General features: G+C 39.7%; 1 protein-coding gene across 1 annotated transcript in view; it reads left to right on the forward strand.

Moving 5' to 3' along the window:
* LOC306841547 (phospholipid-transporting ATPase ABCA1) overlaps positions 1–22,253 on the forward strand; it is a 173,012-nt gene that overhangs the window by 8,701 nt on the left and 142,058 nt on the right. The window lies entirely within an intron of this gene.

Below are 22,253 nucleotides of genomic sequence, written 5' to 3' on the forward strand. Positions count from 1 at the left end.
TTATTTGCTTTTTGGATGTTTGATTAAGAACATTAATTTCTTCTAGGTTAAAACTATGAAGTTGTTTCTTCTTTCATGAAGATGATTGCATGATTTTCTTAACTGAACGTTCATACTCCTTTTAATAACAACATTGCAAAAAGGAAACGCAGGTTTATGTAAAGACAGGTCCTCTTGGGAACCAATTGAGTATCAAACCTTCATAAACGTCCTATGCAAGCAGTGTCCTTAATGTGAGTGATGACAGAAATTAGTATCTTACTAAACCTGCAATAAGCTCCAGTATTAGGATAGAGCTCCCACAGGACAAATGATGTGCCTGCATTAAATTAAGTGAGTCTTCTGATGCCATCATATCACCCAGAGCATCTGTGTCTGTGTTTCCATAATTATGCATGTCCCACTAAAAGAGCTTTAAAAGCAATCTATGCCATTGCTCATTTAGTTTTCCTTCACAAATACTGTCAATTAAGTGTGGTTCCCAACTGGCCAGCGAGACGCCTGTGGATTGATTAACTCGTACATTTGAATGTGTTTTTGAATTGTCTGTTTGATATGCTGGAAATGAAATTACAGGCTTATTTGGTCCTTGAACATGTGTGCCAGCAGATGGATGCTTTCTTTAGGTTGTTTATTTTCATTTTAATGCTGTCTTCATACTGTATCACCTTGACATTTGGATTTGATCAGATATGGCGGTTTCATTCTTTAAAGTCATAAACACCGATGCCTTTAAAAGTAAATACAGGCTTATTGGAGAGATGCTTCTTTTTAAGCATCGACCCCGAGTTTTGAAGTCCAAGGTGCCCGATACAATGTCAAATAAAAAAAATGCCTTTTTAAACTTAAAAATCTAGAAAAGCAATTTCATCAACCTAAATCCATGTATGGTGGATCTGTGTGCGCTGCGGTTGTGTTATGAACTGCCTCAGACTTTAAGTGAGCTCTAGAATGACAACATGTCTGTGCCTTGTACTCTGAGCTGTATTCTAAATACTTCTTCAAACTGTTACGCTATGCTGGCAGAGTTGTCAATATGGGGATGAAACTTCATGACCACATGGGAATATGTTTCTGCAATACCTCAGTAGCATCCTTTTTTTGGCTTCAGGCCACCGGGCCATGGGTAATATTGAACCATGGCAGGCTGATTCAAACAACAGCATCTTTTATTGCTTTAGGCTCGGGTTTTTGGAGGCTGAAAGTGAATAAGCTTGAAGAGGCCTGCTTTCACCTGGCTGCTTCGGAAAACTACATGTCTTATTATTGGTGGATATAAGACAGGTGTTCAGCAATGACGAAGCCATATTAAAACAACAGATAACATGTCTGCCCCCCTATCCAAAGTTGCTGACTTCATATGCCAGGATAAGTCAACTCAAAACAAAGTTTGAACCTTTTTCTTATGAAAGTTTCAACTAAAAGTGTTATCCAATATCAGATGATAAATAATTCACTGCTGTGTTTTTCTGGGTAATTTATCTGTGAGTTCAGGATGGCACTGTGCAGATAATAAAAGGCAAGCATCCAGCTATAATAAGTACAACTTCATTGGATTCTAATTTGTCATTCCTCCACCAAATGCGACCATTAGGGAGAATGGATAGCTATTTAATTGTCTTGATGTAGCTATACTTCAGGGCTCTCAATGACGGCAGTGTCTAAAGCTCTGCTGAATCACCTGCTCTGCATTATTTTGATGTCAGATCCACATTCAATTTCTCATCATTTTTTTTCCCTTTGGCTCACATCTCTCTCTCTCTCCCGCTTTTTATTCTCTCAGGATTATACAAAGGTATGAATCACATGTGAGGATTAATCATCTCCTTCAGGGACACTTCTCTTTGGCCAGCTCAAAGGATTTAAAAGGAGCTTGAGCAGTGTTCGTCCACCAAAGCACTTTTTTTTCCCTAAAGTGTATTAATGATAGTCAGTGGACTGATAGTCAAAGAAATGTAGTTCACTCGATATGATATTTAGAACAGCTTCCTTTAGTGTCTTTCTGTGATCTTATATGTTTTATTTTATATTATCTAGTTATACAGCTAGTGCTCCATTTATATGCAATATCATGTCTCCATTGTGTCTGCTAGGAACAATGAATGCAATCACAAGCCAGCATGATATTAATTATTAAAACTCCATATTCTTCATTAGTTTAATAGTCCCCACTCAGAGCCTGGCACTTTCTGATGCGTGAAGCCAGTGAACAGTTCATCAAACTGACTGATCCGGAAACGGAAACAGCGTTTAGCAATGTGATTAATGGGGTCAATACGCTGCTAACGGGGGGGATGGGAACAGATTATTTCATCACTGTATCTGAGCATCTTGCTGCAAACCTGGAGCACTGCATCTTTCCCTATGAACAGTTAGTGGGGACAGAGGCTGTCATTTCCCCCACTGAGAGGAGAGGCATCATGCCATAGACTGTGCGGTGTTTTACTCTGGATACAGCCTGTCATCATTGTCTGAGCTTGTAAACTTTTTTTTATGTCGAGTCATGTTTTGTAGGGAAGTCTTGGAGTGTCTGAACTTTGGTTTTTCTTTGGCGGTGTTGACTCGAGCTTTCTGCACAGGGCCTTGATTAGTCAGCTAGTCTATTGCTAATATAACGGCTTTGGAAAAATGTTTTTCTTCACAGGCCGCCTGGCAGAAATGGCAGCTCGTCCAAGCACCGGTCTGTTTGTCACAAGTAATTAATTCTTCTCCTATAAAAACGCCCACCGGGATGATGGAAAAGGTGGGTTCATTAACCTTCCTCACCCAAGCTTCCTGTGGCACTTTACAATGCGTTGGGTTGATGGTTCTTCCAATCGCCCGTGGCAAAAAATGTGCTGGAATGAAACTTTTTTTTTTTTTTTTTTTTTCCAAGATGGCTGAGTTTGCTGAGGGAATCGCTTGGCAGCTCAGTCCAGGAAATTTTAAACGCTTTTAACGACACGTTGACACTCGTACTCTTACTTCTTCTGTCCCTAGACACAAAAAAAAAAGACATCTTAAAACCTCTACCTCTCAACACTCTTTGGTGCACGTGCCATTCCCCCTTGCCTCTAAGTCACTCACTGCCATCACTTTGCTGCCATCCCACACACACACACACCCGCAGTGCTTGGGTTGGATTGAATCACTTTTTTCACAGTTTATTTCAAATTGACATTTCATGGAGTTTAATCTCTAGGGGGAAACAATGGGTACATTCCATCACAGAGAGTGATATGAAAAGCCCCAGACCCTGTGAATGGGAAGCGAGCGACGGAATAAAATAAATAAAAGAGGATCTCAGAGTGACCCAGAATACTGATGACAGAAACCACAGTGGCAGACAACTTCAGCACTGCAGCTGGAACATGTTCTCCTCTTTCTATGAGTCTCTCTCACTTCATCCTCTTGATTGTCAGTCAAGGCACCTGCAGTCTCCATACTCCAAGTGCTGAAATATTCACAGATATGAGCCACTGAATGACGCTTGTTAAAAACAAAGGGAGGCGCATGTGTGTTCCCTCCCCTATAGTACATGCTTGTAGATCAATACTAAGAGGAGTCTTAACAACTCAACTTACTCTATGGAGCGGGGGATTTGATTAGTTGTTTACCCTTGAAGCTAATAGATGGATGACAGCTTGGATCGTTTCCTTGTGAAGGTCTGTGTGTAAATGTGTGAACACTGTTTCATTCAATACATATTTATTTTTTTAACAACCAGACACTTAGGTTTAGTTTTGTCCACTATTGAACCTCAGCCAATTCAAGTTTGTCAAATGAATGCACATACAGATGACGTAATAGAGGAGAGATAATATGCAAGGAGCCTTCTGGTTTTTGTCCTATGTACCTCAATTATTCATCATTTCATCAGAATTTTATTATCCATGTGTCAATGTTTGTCTTATTTCCCCTAAATCGCCTCCATGGCACTTGGTGCTGCAACATGCTTGAGCCATAAAGAAAAATAACAACTTGTGTATATGATGAGGCGTCTTAAAGCCGTAGATTATTGAATGATATGCAGTGAGGGGTGAACACGTGTTACCCTTTTTCAGCAGCTGAATTGGATATTTGTCATGAAGCTAGCAATCGGGTGTAGCTGTTGAAATAGATTGCCTGGCCACCTCTGAGGCTGCAGGTCTTCAGGTAATCAAAACGTATAGCTTTAAAGCTCCACACTTAATTCGTTCTTGATTTGTTTCATCTATTGAAATGACAGAGGAGCTCTGGATGAACACATAATTGTAAAAGAAGCAGCATCAGACTTGCCACAGTTAGTAGTTGAACTAATTTAAATCTACTGTCTCCCTTTCATTTAATTTCTGTTTAAGTTAATTGGTTTAAGATGAATAACTACTGAGTACAATGCTCTATGAATATCCTATGATAGCTTTGCCCTGATAGATCTTTTGATATCTCTTTATTTAACCAGTAATTATTAACACTATTATAATTTTACAACCAAATTGTATTTCCCTCAGTAGAAACATTTTCTACCACACTGCTCCTGATGGCACAATAACACAAGCAGAAGGGTTGATCTTGGCTCTCGGACTTGAAATTGCCCATTTGAAGGTAGTGTATGAACTCACATAGCATGCTCCCTGCTGCTCCGGCTTGGCTCCGCTTACAGTCATTCATCTTCACAGTCATCACTCGCATCATTCACAGTCATCCCAACCTTATCCCCAAGGGTGTTGGGGGGAGACTCTCAGATATATTCTGGAGGCTCCATGAGTGGCACCATTATCCCAGCCCAATAATAAATCACCTCAACGGTCAGACTGTCATGGTCAATGTTTGCTCTGACATTTCATGTAAAGTTCCCTTCCCCTGGTGAAATATATACGGCGGCAGCCATGCAGTGGTTGTTATGCCAGATTGCTTGTTACCATTAGCGATGTAATACCCTTTGTGTCCTCTTCTTCTTTTTTTTTTTTTTTACTGTTAGTCTTCTTATTGTTGCCAGTTTGGCTACATGAGCCTTGACTTTGTTTTTTTCTCAATGCTGAAAGAGTATGAAATATTGAGGGCATCATGGAGGAACTATTGAGAGTAGATATGACGCTGACCTTGGCTCTATCACGGTTGTTTCATGGCTTGACAATACTAAACCCATGCATCATCTTCTAAATGTAAGGAATATATGCTGTACCACACACCGGTACTGCATATGGGATTATTGCTGCTTGATATGCCACCATTAGTGGCAGTTTGAAGAGATTTCCCCCTTGAGCTAACCTTGTCTTCACTTTTTTTCCCCCATGGACAGTGCTATCTCCCATAAAGCTATTGTGCTTCTCATGGTTGGGAAAAATCACCAGAGGCAAAATGAGTCTGACATTGGTCCACGGTACAGGCAATGGAGGGTGACATATCCAATATCCAGAGAGTGGCAGGGCTAAATATCTTTGTCAGGCCAGAGGCTTTAGTGTGAAGAAATGTGGATGAAGGGTTCATTTGGGTCTGGATTTGAACACAGGATTTTGGAAAGTCAAACTTCAGGTAAATGCTTCTCCTTGGTTTTCCCTTCTTGTTGGCAATCATAAGGCAACTGAGGACAAATGTTCAGTTGTTTTAGTTCCTAAACTAAAAACCAATGAGGAGAACTGTAGGTACTTGAAGTTAATCTTAAACTAAACTAAGCAGGCTTAGACAAAAAAGTATGAACAGTACTTAAGTAAAGATTACTGACGAATGTTTATTTCAAAATCTGACATCTTTTATTTTGGTAGTTGGAATCAAAAAAGTGAATTGATTGGAGCTGTGATTGATAAACAGAAACATAACTTAAATGAGATTATAGAAAACCCCAAATGAATTTAAACTATTTTTGCGGGCCGGCCAGGTAAAAAAAAAAACACACGACCATGTCGCTTCGGCTATTTTCATCCACAAACTCAGAGCTGACACAACAGATTCTAGGCTCCATAGATAAAGCCCATTCCATATCCTGTGGTCTATTGGACAACATCATCACTCATTGTGGGATACCCATGTGTTTACCAAGGCCATGCTGCCTGAGCAGATCTATTTACAGAGAGGGATTCTTAGTAACACAAGGATTTCAGTGCTCGACTGTGAATTCAGGGAAACAATTGACATTCTGGTTATAACTTTAAAGGCATGTGGTCCAGTCTGTGTGGTTACCATCTTTGCCTTGGTCAGCATCTGTTCACTATCTGTTTTACAGGTGAGCCACGTCTTATAACAGGGTGGTTTTAGTCAGCACAGACTGCCTGCTCTTACACTGAGCCACAGGTTAAAGGGATACTTCACCCATTTGCATGAAGCTGTGTATCATTAGAAACATGGTAGTCGTGTTGAATGGTCGTGAATCCAACTCTCATTTTGCCCTGAGACGAGAAAAATAGGTTTTTTTTGCCTGGAAGTTTTCTTCATGTGATGCAATATGACGCTTTTTGCATCACATGAAGAAAACTTTCAAGCAAAGAAAAACACATTTTTCTCATCTCAGGGCAAAATGAGGGCTGGATTCACGACCATTCAACACGACTACCATGTTTCTAATGATACACAGCTTCATGTAAATGGGTGAAGTATCCCTTTAAGCGTCCTGATACGAGTATGTCACAGTTCAGGAAATCACCTGGGCAAATCGATGGACTGTTTTTTGAAATGCCAATCAGACTTTGAACAGAGAGCAGTTTGGATCAGCCTGAGCTGTCTGCACTGGAAGGTGTGCATCCAAGGTCAAACCTTTTAGAAATGAATTGTCACCAACAGTCTTATAGTATTAAAGTCAAGATACAAATATTTCAAGAAAGGAACTTTGTAAGAGATGATGGTAAGAAGTTAGAATCAGCTTTATTGCCTTGTATGCTTACACAACAAGGTATTTGTGTTAAACATTAAGTATAAACAGAATGTTTAACTATGTTTATGAGTTTGACCTTTTGCTTTATGCTTTTGTGACAGTTTACCAACTTGTCAAGGATACTTTTACAGCTCAGCATTAAAAAATAGTGTCATAAATAAGAGGAAGGCTGTTCTATAAAACACGTGTTGAAATCTGATCTTATGAAACCTTTATAGTTTGCAAACAAAGATTTCTTTCCCATGTGAGTTCCAGAAAACTCCCTTCTCTGGATATTGCAGTGCTTTATCTCATTTTCTGGTGCAGAGATCTGGTGCATTGCAGATATGTCATATATTTACTGGACAAGACTTATCTTTGCATTTCAAGTAGCCAGTGGAGTGTGGAGAAAGTAAGGCCCTTTTAAAGCGCGGGGCAAATGCCTTGCATGTGGATGCTGCTACAAACAGTGTCCTCCAGGGCTGATGCAGCTCGTGCAAACGTCCTGCAGCCCGTTTATCCACCTTGTATCGACTCTTTTCCCTCATGCAGTGAGGTGAATCAGAGAAGCCTCTTGTTCTCAAATACAGCATGAAAAGATACAAGTCAATTTCCTGTACTCCCTGCTAAAGCTCAAGGCTGAAACATCACACTGAGATCAATTTGTAACATCTGTGTTTGTGTTAGCCGTGCCATATTGTGTAAAGAGAAGGTTGGGGAGAACAGCGGATGTGTGGCATTTGATGGTGAGGTAATGTCTAGCTTGCACTGCATAATGACTCTTTTTTTTTTTTTTACACATGGCACCTGATAAATCCTGATTCACAAATCCTGGGAAGACAGCTGTTTCGGGCCTTCAGACATAGGACTCCTGAATAGAAAAAATCTTTGACCTGGCTTCGACACGCCTGGGGTCACTTGAAGGGTAAAGATATGGGCTTTTTTTTTTTCTACAAGCAGAAACTGATGAAAAACTGCAAGTTGATAGTTCTTGACATTAAATGTACAACAACAATGTGAAATACTTGTACACCAGAGGTTCCCAGACCTGTTAGCTTGTTGTCCCTGGAGGTAGTTAAGGCATGACTTAACCACCTCATGTGTAGACATGTGTAGCACTGAATGGACATTCAAGATTGGTTCTGGACATCAAATTGCTGCTGTGTAAATTATTTTTTGTAATCTGTTTGAATGTAGATTGTATACACTGACACATTTTTCCATCTCCCATACAGTCATAATGCCAAACACTGTGCAGCAAAGTTAGAAGTGTAAATTAACTCAAAAGAAGGTTTTAGTGGTCATATGAGTCCAACTTTCACTTGTTGTGGAGCTATATTGGTTTGTTTTATTTTGGAAACATCGGGCTTGACTGCAAGTTGAAAAGTTAAAATGACTTATTTTTTCCATATAAGGGGAATAATTGGTTTATTGTGAGCATATATACAGGGGTGATAAATTGTAAAATAACGATTTCACAGCTTTTATCGTTTCCTTGGCTGCCACGTAGTGAAGTCCAACAGGGGCACATAGTGCAAATATTGTTGTTTTTAAACCTTTGTGAGTCCCAATCAGACGAATCAAACCACAACAACACCCTGAGCTGCTGCTTGTCTCAAAGCTACAACTCAAAATAGTATGTTAATAAAACGATTCAGGTTTTGTAAAATATCTGCGCAGTACTTCATTTCCGAATCCTCAAGGATTAAATGTGATGTCTCATAATCACACTGCTTTCACACTTCATTGGGGCCTTCTACACTGTCACATGTGGTTGTTCATAAATTAATGAATAGAATAAATGATGATTCACACATTATTCAACAATTAATATATAAATTAGGCAAACATTTAAACTGTATTAAAAAAGTAACATACAACATAAACCAATAGTGTTAATGCCGTGCCTTCTACATTTCCACTATTTTTTTTATTTTTACAATAATCAGAGTTAATTCTTTAGTTTAACAAATGGATAAAAATTAAATGTTCCTGGCTGTTTATGAGTCTTAATTTTGATAGCTCTTGATATGAGTAACTTTACTTTTATTTTGTCACAACCCCATCTTCTCAGCCTATTTTGGTTTCATTATGATGTAGCTAAATGAAGGGCACCATCCTTTTCCAAAAACCATAAAGAAACAGGAACAGCTTGTTTAACTGTTGTTTTAATTGACATGACTACATGTCCATTTGTGTCTGATTTGGAGGAGTGCTTATTACAGAAACATGACCTTCCATTAGCAACATTTTCTTTTTTTTTTGTGGATAGAACCATAAACAGCTGGCAGAGCACACTACTCACCAAATTAAAACACTAATTCACTTCCAAGCTATAACAGTATGATAAATAACATCCAATTCAAAGATGTGTACAGTGTAATAAGAAAAACCCCAAACTAGAGTTTGAAAATACATTCACATTGAACATCATCTGAATAGCCTCTTATGAATTCGCCATTGTTGCGAGTCCTTTTTACGCAGAATAATGAGAAACCCAAATGTGTTTTTCTCAAAGTGTCATTGATCAGACAATCCCTTTTTTTCTTTTCCTCAACACAGCGTCCCATCTCCCAACTCAAGGACTGCTATTTTTATCAGTTCTGGAAGCATAATTAGATATTGAACCAAAGCACTCACACAATGGATGAAAATAAACTGCAGGAGAAAGAAAGAAAGATAGAAACTAACAAGTTGATTTGAGATGTGTCCCTACCCATTAGAGGCCGAAATTTCCATTCCTCAGAGTGCCCTATTTGCATTATTAGATACTGCTCCTTTTAGACTCTTAGTAAGGATGTATTCTCCTCATTGACCCACAGTGACAGCTGATGATGTTGCAAAGGCTGCTTTATGTCACAAGGATGAGTTTGATTGGAACAAAACCTCTCTTTGGTACATCAGGTGTATCATCACTATCTCAGTCGGGCCTTTTTTGTGTCAAGGCTATAGATAATATGGCCATTTTCCTTAAACAACTACTTCTCCAAAATCAGCCTGCCTTTGTGTGCTTGTGAGATATGACACACTCTTGGCAGTTCCCCTTGTTCAGACATGCCTCAATGCAGGCCCAACACCATTCTTACTTTAATAAGGGCCTTGGGTAGAACACATCCAGTGACCTCATTATCCTTTCTGATGTGGAAGATCTTGACAAAACAGCAAAATAGGGTTCTGTTATCTCTACAAGTCACAATGAGTTCCAAGCACACTGCAGGGACAGAATGCCTTCTCCTAATTGTTTTGGTTGGTAGAAATCAATACGCAATCAGTTGTTATTTTTATTTTGCCTTGTAAAGAAATGATTTGCTAGCACTTGCACAATGTTGGCAATGTCATTGGAGGTGGGCATGAAAGATTCAGCACAAAATAATGCCACCCATGACAACAGCCCAGCGATAAATGGTTTCTTTGTGAAGCTGTGTCATTGAGGTTTTAAATAACCTCTGCATAATTTTGTTTCTAAAGTTGATGACTGTATACTGACAACTCGGCTCTATGTTCAAACCATATAAAATTACAAGTGACTGATCAGAGAGGTGATTCGAACAATGTCAATGCCCTAAATATATTCTTGATACTGAAGGAAAGTTGTTACATAATGAAGTGCAGTGTTTCTTCATGCCTTCATGTGCAGGTCACAGCTGGAGTTGGAAACATCACATTTCCCGGTAGTTCTTTGTCCGTCTCATTCATCTTTTTTTACATGTGGTACTGTACAAATGTTGATTTCAACTTCAGAATAAACTATCTAGTGTTTTGTTTTTTTAACAAGCCTTGAGGTAAATCCTTTACTTTGAGGTTTTTTATAAAAAAAAAATGTAGTTACTTGAGTCATGGAAGATAGTTTTTAACAGAACATTTTAGGGCGGAAACAATATTTAAAAAAAAACATCTAAGTAAAAATGTGTCCATGTGTGCCACTTCATTATGCCCGGCACCCCCCCCCCCCCCCCCCCCCCCCAAAAAAAAAAAAAACTAGGGGCAACACTTCACTTTGTTGGGTTATTTTAAAGGAAATTCATGAGGCAGTAGTCAAAGTTAATTCATGTCACATATTCATATGTCATCAAGAATTTTTTCTGCCTTTCTTGTTTAACAAAAAATAAATAAATTGCTAGTCGGCCTACTCTGCAGTTACTCCCAAGTCAATGTGTTTTAACTTATTTACAGTCTAAGAATCCCGAGGACGGTCTGTGACTCTCTGACATAATGACCTGTTTAATCATCAAGCACAACAATGAGAGAATTTGTTTGTTGGGCCAGATGAGAGGCTTTTAAAGGGAAGTAATAAACTTTTTTTTTTTTTTTTTACTGTGCCTGACATAGAGACGTGCACATATTTAGGCACAAACGCTGTCTAGACCTTCTCTTTGGAACCTGATGGTTGACATTTGCCTTTAAATGGAAGTTTAAGCTTGTCATAGTGTCTGTTATTGTGGAGATGGAAAATTAGGTATTCACAGCTCGCGAAGGGCATACAAATCAACAGTGAGACATTGCTTGTATTTCCATTAGGGATACAGATAAAAAGCAGAGGTACTCATTAGTGCTGTTTTCATCTTTTTGTGCTAATGTTGGACTGTCTCTACAGTCTCTGCTTTGAAAAAGTGTTACATTTGGGAAATGTTTCCTGGAGTTAAAAGCTTGGAACAATATGATAGATGATACCACAGACTCCTTTTTTGAAAGTGTTCTAAAACACAGGTCTGACTGAGTAACCCTATGGTTGTAAGTCAATCCCCAATGGTTTGTAAATCAGTTGTCTTTGAAAAACATAAAACACAGATATATTTTTACCAAAAGGGATCACATGTAAGGGGACAGATGATTTTGTTTCAGCTTTAGGCAATGAACAAAAGCAGTTATCTTATGCAAAGTAATGTAAATGATAAAGCATTGAGTTCTATCCTAAGGCTACCAGTGCAAAAACCCACTATCATCCAATACAGCTATTGATAACTCTCAGAAACACAGAGTTGCACCCAAGTTCAAAACGACTTGTTAACAACCTTTCAGTTAGACGACAATTTCAAAAAACAGTGAGATTTAGTGCTCCAGCTAGCCAAACTGATGGTGCAGTAGCAACTACTGCAGATGACAACCATTGATGACTTTGCCCATAACAATATGCTGGCAAACACCTGGGTTGGCACTGTTGTTTTTGGAGTTCTCTGTGCCAGTATGGCAGCAGACACCTGGCTGAGGACTGTTAGCCCATTTATCACAGGCTGTCCACCTGCTCAAAGAGAGAGGAAAAAAAACATGTTCTTTACCTCTCTGACTTGGTCTTACCAGCTTCCCAAACACTGCATGCTCTGTTGCCAGGAACATCCAATGTTGGCCCAGGCAGGGTGTGAGCAACCATGTACCTCCAACCATACTGTACTGTATACCTCATATGTTAAACATATCCACTTGCTGATAACTTATTACAGCTATCAGAAAGTAGCCCCATTTGGTGCAATATCCTCTAAAGTTAAAGCAAGCCTGACAGATTGTGCTCCATTTTATTGTGAATGCCATAACAAACCCCATCAAGCCACCATTGTAATACACACAGTATGATCCTATGCAGCCTATCATAGTTCAACAAGAGGCAATACAATTATGTCACTGTAAATTGCTGTCCAAAGGAGTTACCATGGGAACTTGAACATTTCAAGATTGACATTATGCCACCTACATTAACACGGGCGCATGGTTTTTTTTCTAATAAGGTACTGAAAAAAGGGATTTGAACAGATGTTTTTAAATTCACTGTGATGGTAACGTCCACCTTTTACAACATTATGACAGGCTACCAGAACAATCTTTTAAGTCCTAAAGATTTTGCTCAGACTGACGTGTCCTGATTTGAGCTAAGCAGCAATACAGACTTTACTAGTTTGTCTTTACTAGCACTAAAGCCATACAGCACTCAACTTTAAACTTGCAGCTGGAGTCTTTTGGCTTCATTCTGGAGATAAAGCTTCCATGGTGATTGCCAGTGACAGTGGAAACAACTGAACACAAACCCCCTTGGATGACTGAAGTTGAACAAAGCTGCTTGCTAAAATGTTCACACTGGGGTGGGACTCACCCAAAGTCCCACAAGCATTAAATTAGAATGATATCCGCTTTTCATCAAGTTAAGTTTTGCAGTTCCAAATGAGCTATTTCACCACTTAATATTGTTTGTCTTGATCAGTGTAACTGTATACAGCACTATCAGGAACTTGATGTGCTGTTCTCTGTTGGTGTCCAAGTCCTTGGTTTCTGCTTGGTCAATCTATATCTCAAACCATTAGGATTTTATTAGTCTTATCGCATAATAAAGAAGTGAGGGATCCAATCACTATCTGTGGAATCTTAAAGAAGTGGCTTAGAGGAAGCGATTGAACAGATCTTCTGCTTGAATCTAATGGCCTTGTGAGTCCATATTTCAAGGTGTTGTTTTTCTCACACCATGTTCTTGCTGCAGTCCTTGCAGTGGTGATGTCAAAATAGACAACACCAGTATAAAAAAAAGGTGTTGTTCTGCCTCTACACAGTCTGTGTGGGCTGTGCTGGCTGAAGTCAAAACAAACACAATTGTACCCATGGCCAGCAGTCAGGAAGAGGCAGCAGCATCTGTCGAGGAAGGCTGTTATTTGTTTTTCTCTACTTTTTCTGGGTTTCTTTTCCCCAGGACAACTCTCCACCTGCTAAGACCAAAGACACAAGGCAGAATGAAAAGTCAAAATGCCAGCTGTGACTCAATAGGGATGGTTATCTCTGTCCAGTCTGTCCTGATGAGTGTGGTTAATAAGCACCTGTGTGTTTAAGTCTCACCTCGTCAGCAGGGACAGAGAAACTGAGCAAAGTAAGGGCAGAAGGACACAAGCTAGCTAACTAGCTAGCTGCTGCTCAGGGAAATCTCAGTTGTATTACATCAGATTTGCTCTCAATAGGCATCACATTGGACATCCTGGCTTGAGCAGGCAAAAAAAAAGAGAGAGGCTTGTAAAGAGGTGTGTTGCTCATTGCTGTAGTTTGTGTGGAAAGAGGTTATTTACTTTACTATAGTTCACCATAACGGTACGAGTGATGCAATTGGTCAAAGGTAAGAGGTCGAGCCCCAGTTGTTACTCCAAAAGCTATTTTGGATTTAGGAAAGTTTAGTGAAATGTTGGAAAAGCTGACTTTAGACTACATGTCTCTCCTGCTTGGTTTTTAACATCTGAAAACTGGGAAAGACTTTGAAATTTGATTCAAATGGCTCCGTTCTATTTAACCGTTCACCTAAACAGAAACACTTAGCAGACTTAAGCTAAGCATATATATATATATATATATATATATATATATATATATATATATATATATATATATATATATAATTATAATGGAAATACTTAGCTATACCGAACATTGCTTTCAACATGTAATCATTTCACTGAGCATGGATGACCAAAAACTCAGTTAACACTGCTGGTCCAAAATGAGAACCTGCCATTCGGTGTCAAATGCTGTAAAAAACAAAATGCAGAATACAATGGAAAAGGTCCAACGCCATTGGTGCCAGTGGTCCAAACCCCGCTGCTGTGTATTTTGAAGTCCAGGTGTTTGAGCCAAAATAGTTCTTCTTAACATTCTAGAAATCTGTTCAGACAAACATTTCAAATTGAAGGGTCTTAACTAACTCTTTTACTTTTATTGTAACACTCTTGCTCAGGCTACACTTTCTTACAGAAGGTGCTAGCAGGTGTTAAAGCATCTAGTATGAAAATATGACCTCATTTGTCACTCTCAGAGCCCATCTGGTGGATTCCTCTCTTTCAACATCACTGTGCCCCAGTGCACAAAGTAAGGTGAAAGGAGGTCAAGGGGGTTCAAGTCCACATTGAGACAAGTGGATTTATGTGTATGTGGTCAGGAATCCTTTCACTTTTTTCCCTTTATTTCCTTAAAGAGCAACAACGTGCTGAGTTGGGTTGAAATGATTCCTCAAATCAATCGAGTACCCTGATTTCTAAAATGCCTTGAGGCAGAGGCTTCGTTCGGATTCAGACAACCAAACAGCACAATGTTGAAAGGCACCAAGTACTTTATAATTCGAATTTATGTAGACTTATTGATGTTCAGTTGTTTTATTTCTTGTGCTTGAGCATCTGTGTTTTCTATGCTCTGCTCTTTAGTTGCTGCAGAGATTGAGTTTTCTTCTTTGATATAATCGCAGCGACTGACACACACATCCTTTAAGGTTTGACTCAGACGCAGCGCCAGGATATTAAGTTCAGCTAAGCCTGGAGAAGTTACAACTCTTTCCTTTTCTTATACCGTATTCTATTATCTATTGGAAATATTTTGCCACATTTTTACAATACACAGAAAGCTTGTATTTATTGTTTTAATTATAATTGCTCTTAAAAAAAAGTTGATATTTATTGGAACAAAGATGTCTGACCACACAATCTTTCTAATCCGATTACTCGATTAATGTCCAGAACAGTTGAGTTCAGTTTGTGACCCTTGTTTGATCTTTCAGGTCATGTTCATGTTGTGTTCTTGTTTTCTTTTATTTCTCAAGGTCTGTGAGAAACAAAGTACGAGGCAGTGGTTTTTGCAAATGTGCTCCGTGCTGAACAAACACCGGGTTTACTGACCTGGGAACAGCCGGTGTACTCTGGCGTGCTGGTGCCTGTGAGCGGCAGCACTTCATTAGTTGAAGCAATTACTTTTGGGCAGTGGAGGTTTCACCTGACTTCCGTGTGTGTGTAGGTGTGTGTGTAATGAATTTAGACTACGGACCTACACCTTATGAGCAAGTCACAGTGAACCCACTGTAAATGAAAGTGACAGAAATGTGTTTTTTTTGTGGCAGTTTGCAAAACCTCAAGATAAAGTCACTTATGAATGTTTTAGCTTCGAGGCTTTCTTCATAAACTCTTTTTGGTTGTACGACTAAATGTCATCAAGGTAATTTAATGATTTCCTTTGGAAAATGAAAAAGATCTTGCAGCGCCCTGATTTTGCTTTGGTCTGTTATGAAGAATGTACTGGCACTATTTTCTAGCATCATACACCCTGATACACTCAGAAGACTCTTCCTGATTGAAGTGTCCTTGTGTATTTCCTGTCTACACACCCTCCTCATTTACATAATTATATATCCCAGTGCACCTGTGGTATTATTCTTTATCACCTCACATAATAATCTCTCAGCTGCCTTTGTTACCAAATGATATGGTCCCAATAAAACCCCATTGACTCCACACTTACCCCCCCTCATGTGATACATTAAGTTTGTCAACATTTTAAACTAGGCTATATGGTGTCTAATAGTAAATAAATAATCTCCCCATGATCCCATCTGGTCTCTAACCTCTCTGATTAACACCACACTAAACAAGAAAGGTAAGCTTTCAGACTAATTAGCTCCTGGCTCATTTGAGCTAATTCAACAAGTGACTACAAACAAAGTTTGCTTCCGAACTACCCAGCAAAACAAAAACAAGGCCAGCCAAATGTAGGCCAGTGCTCTTCTTCACCTCCCTCGCCTCCTCGGGTGACAGCGACAGGACTACGAGAGGCAGACATATGCTTCCTGCTACAGGGCCAAGCTTAAGGGAACATGCTGTGTAATGTACACCACCTGTGTGCGTCCCCGGCTGCAGTATTACTGTGGCTACAGTCGCTGCGACAGGCTCAGCAGAGGTCATTTGCATACATTATGACTCTGGGTTAAAGGAAACAGGAGCCATTAGAGGGAGGCAGGGACTGTGTTGTCTGTGTGTGTGTGTGTGTACAGAGAGAGAGGAAGAGATGGTAGAAGTGCACTGTTTTGTCTGACTGAGTTTGGAAGTTAAACTGTTTGAATCCATCTTTCGGCCTGAAGATGTGCTGACGGGTGACGAGCAAACAGCTCAGAGGTAGGTGGTTTCTTGACTGTTTCCTCTGACAGGACACGTACTTTGTAGCCAAACCGGCTGTGATGCTGTCTTTCCTCTTCTGTTGTTGTTATTGTAGCTCGCTCCATACTCCTGGCATGGGTATCCGCACACTTGTCTCCCTGTTTTCCTCTGTCTCGTCAAAAGAATTAACAAAAGAGCGGCATGAGAACTGCTTCTGATATTTGGAAGCGTATTAATCAACTCGTCTGCAGGATGACTGTGTTTAAAAAATGGAAACAACGTAGCTGAAAAGGAAATATGGGATTTTAATGTTTCATGATCTTTGTTTTACAAATTAACCGAGGAAAATGTGAAAATAGTTGTTTGGTTTCGAGATGTAGTTATTATTCAGGAAGTTTGAACACTCATATTGTCACGGCTTGTTTGCTGAGTCAGAGGCGAAAGGCTGAACTTTAGCCTCAAGCTAATGATTACCATTTTACTACTCGTTACATCAGTCCAAGTCAGAGTCTCACGTGGCTTCAATTTCTACTGTACACCGGATGAGGAAAAAAGTTTCTTCTTGAATGACATGTCTTAATGGTTGATTAAGTGCGAACATTTGGCCTATCTTTTTTTATCTATCATTTTCATTTGTTTCTAATGAATGAGTAATTAGCTGCTAAAAAAGATTGACAGCTTGATCCAGGAAGCACTGAAACAAGATGCTGAGAAATATTGCATCTCTAAAATTAATTGCCCCGTAATGACTTGTTAATATAAGTGATATCTCTCTGACAGACGCCAATATCACAGGTTTGAATCCTCTGAGATGTAAAGAAGTATTTTGTGCTTCTACTAAAAACTCTCACACAGTATAAACACTGATTTTGATCTAAAATTCCCATGACTTTCTTTTATTTATTTTCCACTTCTGTCTCATATACCTTGCATTTGCTGTCTTTCATCTTTTCATTTCTTACACAGTGAAGGTTTTTTTTTTTTTTTTTTAAAGGTATTTTTGAAAAACATTTTTTTCCTGACACACCTTGACAACACTTTTGTAAATATATTGTCCCCCTAAATGTCACACAGGACCTGCCTCCGAGCACTTAAAGTTTGTCACAGTCACATCATAAGTGTTGTCGACATGAAACACTAAACGTTATATTTGCGGCGCTGGTGGTGCAGTGGTTAGTACGTGCGTCACAACTTCAGGTTGCCGATTCACAACTGGGCGGGGACTACAGCTGGAAATTAGCCACAAAGGCTAAAGCTGCTCCTTTTAATGTAAATGGGATTGTCCATGAAATAATAAACTAATAAAACAAAAAACATAGGGGGCGCCGATAGCTCAGCGGCAGCGACAGCGCGCGTACCATGTTGCGAGGCCTCGCTCCTCGCGCGGGCGGCCCGGGTTCGCGTCCGGCCTGTGGCCACTTTCCCGCATGTCTCTCCCCACTCTCTCCCCCTTTCCAACTCTATCCACTGTCCTCTATCAATAAAGGCAAAAAGGCCAAAAACAAATCTTTAAAAAAAAACAAACAAAAAAAAAAACATAGATGGAGGCTGTAGTCCTCAACACAGGCGAGTCGGGTTGGAATTCAACATGTGCATGCCAATCCCCACTCTCTACCTGATTTCCATGTCTATCCACCGTCCCAAAACCAAATGAACAAAATAGTCTGCAGGATAAAATATCACAGCCAGTTCATGAGAAATTCAAATTCTTGCCATGCTAATGTGTGTAGGGCTGTACTACAGTCTGTGGTATTTATTGCACAAACACTCCTATTTATGGCTTTAAAAAACAAGTGACTTTATTTTTCATGAAAAAGCTTTTGAAATCAATCAACTTAATGAATCTTCATGTTATAGACTCTTTCAATTGATTCTTAACGCAAACTTTCATTTATTTTGTCCATTAAACTCTTCCCACTGCAACAAGTGCAGGTGCTGAAGCACTGATTTCTCAGGCCAGTCATGATTGAGAAGCAAAATAAGTACCTGTAGTTGTGCTGCCGTGTCACAGTAGAACGTAAATAAGTCTGAATAAACAAGAAATGTCTGAGAAAGGCTGAGGCATGAAATTAACTGCCTCTAAGACTCAGTAGTGTCCACGAGGACTATAAATTAAATAGCTAAGAATTCAGTGTCGAAAAGATAATCAAGATCCGTCTTTGGGTTAATAAACTCGCTTTCCTATCAGCTTGGCAGAGCTGGCACAGGGACCGGCCAGAAAGGTGCCCCAGGGAGAGTAGGGTGCTGATAGCCAGAATAAGTCAGCTTTGAGCCACAGTACCACCGGCTGTAGATAGTACAGTGAATGCTGTCGAAATCCTGCGGATGTTGTGACTATGAAACTCAGCAGATTGTGGCTGAAACTTGTGAGCTGAATCTGTGGCTGCATCGCTTCAACTGAAGCAGCCAAAAAAAAACCAGAACTGTAGATCGTCAGTCTTGAATTGAAGAAACAGATGCACAGGTTTGCGTGTTCAGAGCCGGTGACTCACAGGCTCACATTCTCTCAAGCAGACACTGTGCATTGAGCTACATTTTTAGAAAAAAAAAAATGTTGTTGTGGAACATACCATGTGAACACATAGAGGAATGGGATTATTGTGGGGTCTGAAAAGTTTCTAAGGCTGTTTAGATTTTTTTTTTTTTTTTTTGCCATGAAAGTAGGTCAGCATTTGTAAACTCCTTAAATGTAACCTGCAGTCCTCTGTGAAGAGGCTAGCCAGGAGCAGAACACTTTTCAAAGACAGCTTTAAAACCTGTTGGGCTGAGTTTGTTATTTCTGAAGAGAAGTTTTCCGTGGAGTTATTGATACAGAAATGCAATTTTTAATCACAGTGAAAATATATTCTTTATACGGTTTCAGATTTAAAAGCATGCATGCATGCATTTCTTTGCAGTTTGCATTCTTCTGATATGCTCTTTTAAATTGTGTGGCCTAAATTTCACCACAGGATTGTTGGAATTGAATATTCAAGTTAAGTATTCAGTTCCTGCCATCCTCTCTCTCATAATGCAGGAGAATTCAGCACAACTTCACACATTTACCACTCTGTTTATAGTGCTGCGTCTATTAAACAGGTTGCACTGTTGACAACAGGACAGACCAGTCGGAAATGTCACTCTGGATCATTTACGTACCAATCGCTTTTCCTCCCTCTCCTCAAAGCGCCCGTAAATACACACACGCGTTTGCGCCGGTGTGGAGATGCTTTCTGCTGCTTTCAGTCCACCCGCCCAGGTAAAGTGTCCCTCACTCTTAATCCATCAAGTATCTATCAATCTCTCATCTCTTCTGTGGAAATGTTTTCTGTTTAACATCGATCCATTGGCTGACATGATGAGGATTAAAATACAGATACAGACATATTCAATACTCTTCTGATGCTCTCGCCACATAGAGGTATCAGTTTTATTTTCAGTTTCTTGACCAGATGAAACTTTATCAAAGTATGTTGAAGTGTCAGAATCCTCCCGATTTAAACCCCCCCCCCCCTTACAAAAAACCTTATATGGTAGAAGTAGCTGCAGCAGTGAGGTAGTAAGCTGTGCAACAAAGTTTGACACAGAAACTTGTCTGTCTTCTTATATTGTTGGATGTTTATCCAAACACACAGTTATGTATTTAGAATATCTTTTGCAAACCTTGTAATCTGACCATTTAAATTGCAAAACAATTACATGAGAAGAAAACTTAAACTATCATCCATAGTAGAATGCATTTAGCTTTTCATGATGCCCCACCTGTAATTAAAACAAAGATAACCATAGATAAGCATGGCCTTGAACCTAGCTTCTCCTGTTGCGGCCAGGCTGCAGGGGAGCTCAGGATCCGAGATGGAGTTGGATAGAGATCGTTGCAGTGGCCCCCCTCTTAACAGATCTGGCCAGCATTCTCTGTCGTCCTGTGCTCCCATGCTCAGTGACAAATATCTGTTTGCGCTTTCGATCATCCAAGGGGGGCAGGAAAAAAAAAACACACACACTGCTGTGTCTTGTCCCTGAGTGCACCGCATGCATCAGCTCTGATATTCTCTCAATGCTTTCCTTTTTCCTATTTCTTCATTGTGTCCCTTCCTTGGTGCTTTCATGGGACTTTTATTGGAACTAATGACACAATGAAATGCTGATGCCAGTGCCTAATAGCCACAATCTTGAGAACCCCCCCCCCCCCCCCCCCAAAAAAAAAAAAAGAAAAACCAAAAAAACAATTTAAATTATTCTGTGTGCTTCTAGTCATATTAGAATGATGATCTGGAAAACAGTCTTCACACTGCAAGTTTTTTTTTTTTTTTCTCTCTGGAGGACTGTGGCTGCAATGCAAATCACAATCACGCCCTCTCTCTTGTTACTTGTTATCTCTTCTTTAGATGTTGAATTGAAAAAGAGTCCTTGAGCTAGGCTTTTCCACAAAACTCACACACACACACACACACACACACACACACACTCTACACGTCTTTTGTACACACAACTTCTCACGCACATTTCAGACATATGGCTTGAGTGTATTCGAGGAGATGTTGTTTACCCTTCATGCTTGATGTGACTTCAGAGTGGAGGTGGTACCGAGCTGTTCTTCTTTTTACGCATTACATCTTTCAAAAGACGAGACTTGAGAGCTGTGCAAGTGAATGAAGTACATACTCAATTATACAAGCAGTGATGGAGCTGGAGTGGTCATGCGTATACAAGGGCCTCTATTTGTGCTCGGCTCGGGCCATTTTACAATTGTTCACTTCCATAACCAACATCTCCTCCCAAGTGTTTACAAAGTAATCCAGGGAATGAAAGCTGGAGTAAATAATGACAGTAGTACCCATGCAGGAAAGACCATTGACGAGAGGGTCCAGGGCTTGTAGGTCAGGTATATGTTATGTGGGATTACTTTGCTTAAAAGTAATAAAACTAAATGAAAAGTTCATGTTAGCTCTAACTCATTTGCTGCTCTTCTTCAAGATCTACACAAAGCCTAAAAGTTTGGCCATTGTACCCAAGCCTCCAGCCAGAGGTTCAAATTACACATTTGTTAGGCACATTGAAATGTGTTTCAAAAAAAAAGAAAAAAAAGAGAAGAAAAATAGGAGTCCTTTTCATCCCACCAATATAGTGCTGTTGATTACAGTGCTTATTTGTCCATTTGTTAGCATGGGAGACTCAACTTTCCCATGGCAGTAGATAAAACATCCATGAAGTAAGCAGTAAATAATGTAAACACACAGAGGGGAGATGGAACCAGTACAGAAAGAGGAAATGGAGCGTTAAAAGGTGGCACATTTGTCAGGACTAGCCTTGGGCTAAAAAGCCCATCTCTATCCTCACCTTGTTCACATCCTGTAACCTCTGGCTTCTCTGCAGAGTATCAGTGGAGATGCTTTACAGCATGTTTTAAACTCAGCTAGGTTACACTGCTTGTTTCATTCCTGTATTAACAGCTAGTTCTTTTTTTTTTCTTTTTTTTAAAGCTTTTGAGCATTTGAAAACCCTTGGTAAAATCCTTCATCAACATTGCTAACTTTGTTGTCGAAATGAATAGAAGCAAGGAATGAGCTCTCGACAAAAGAGAGACTGCCAGT

This window comes from Symphodus melops, assembly GCF_947650265.1.
Source record: "Symphodus melops genome assembly, chromosome: 20".
NCBI classification, from domain to species: Eukaryota; Metazoa; Chordata; class Actinopteri; order Labriformes; family Labridae; genus Symphodus; species Symphodus melops.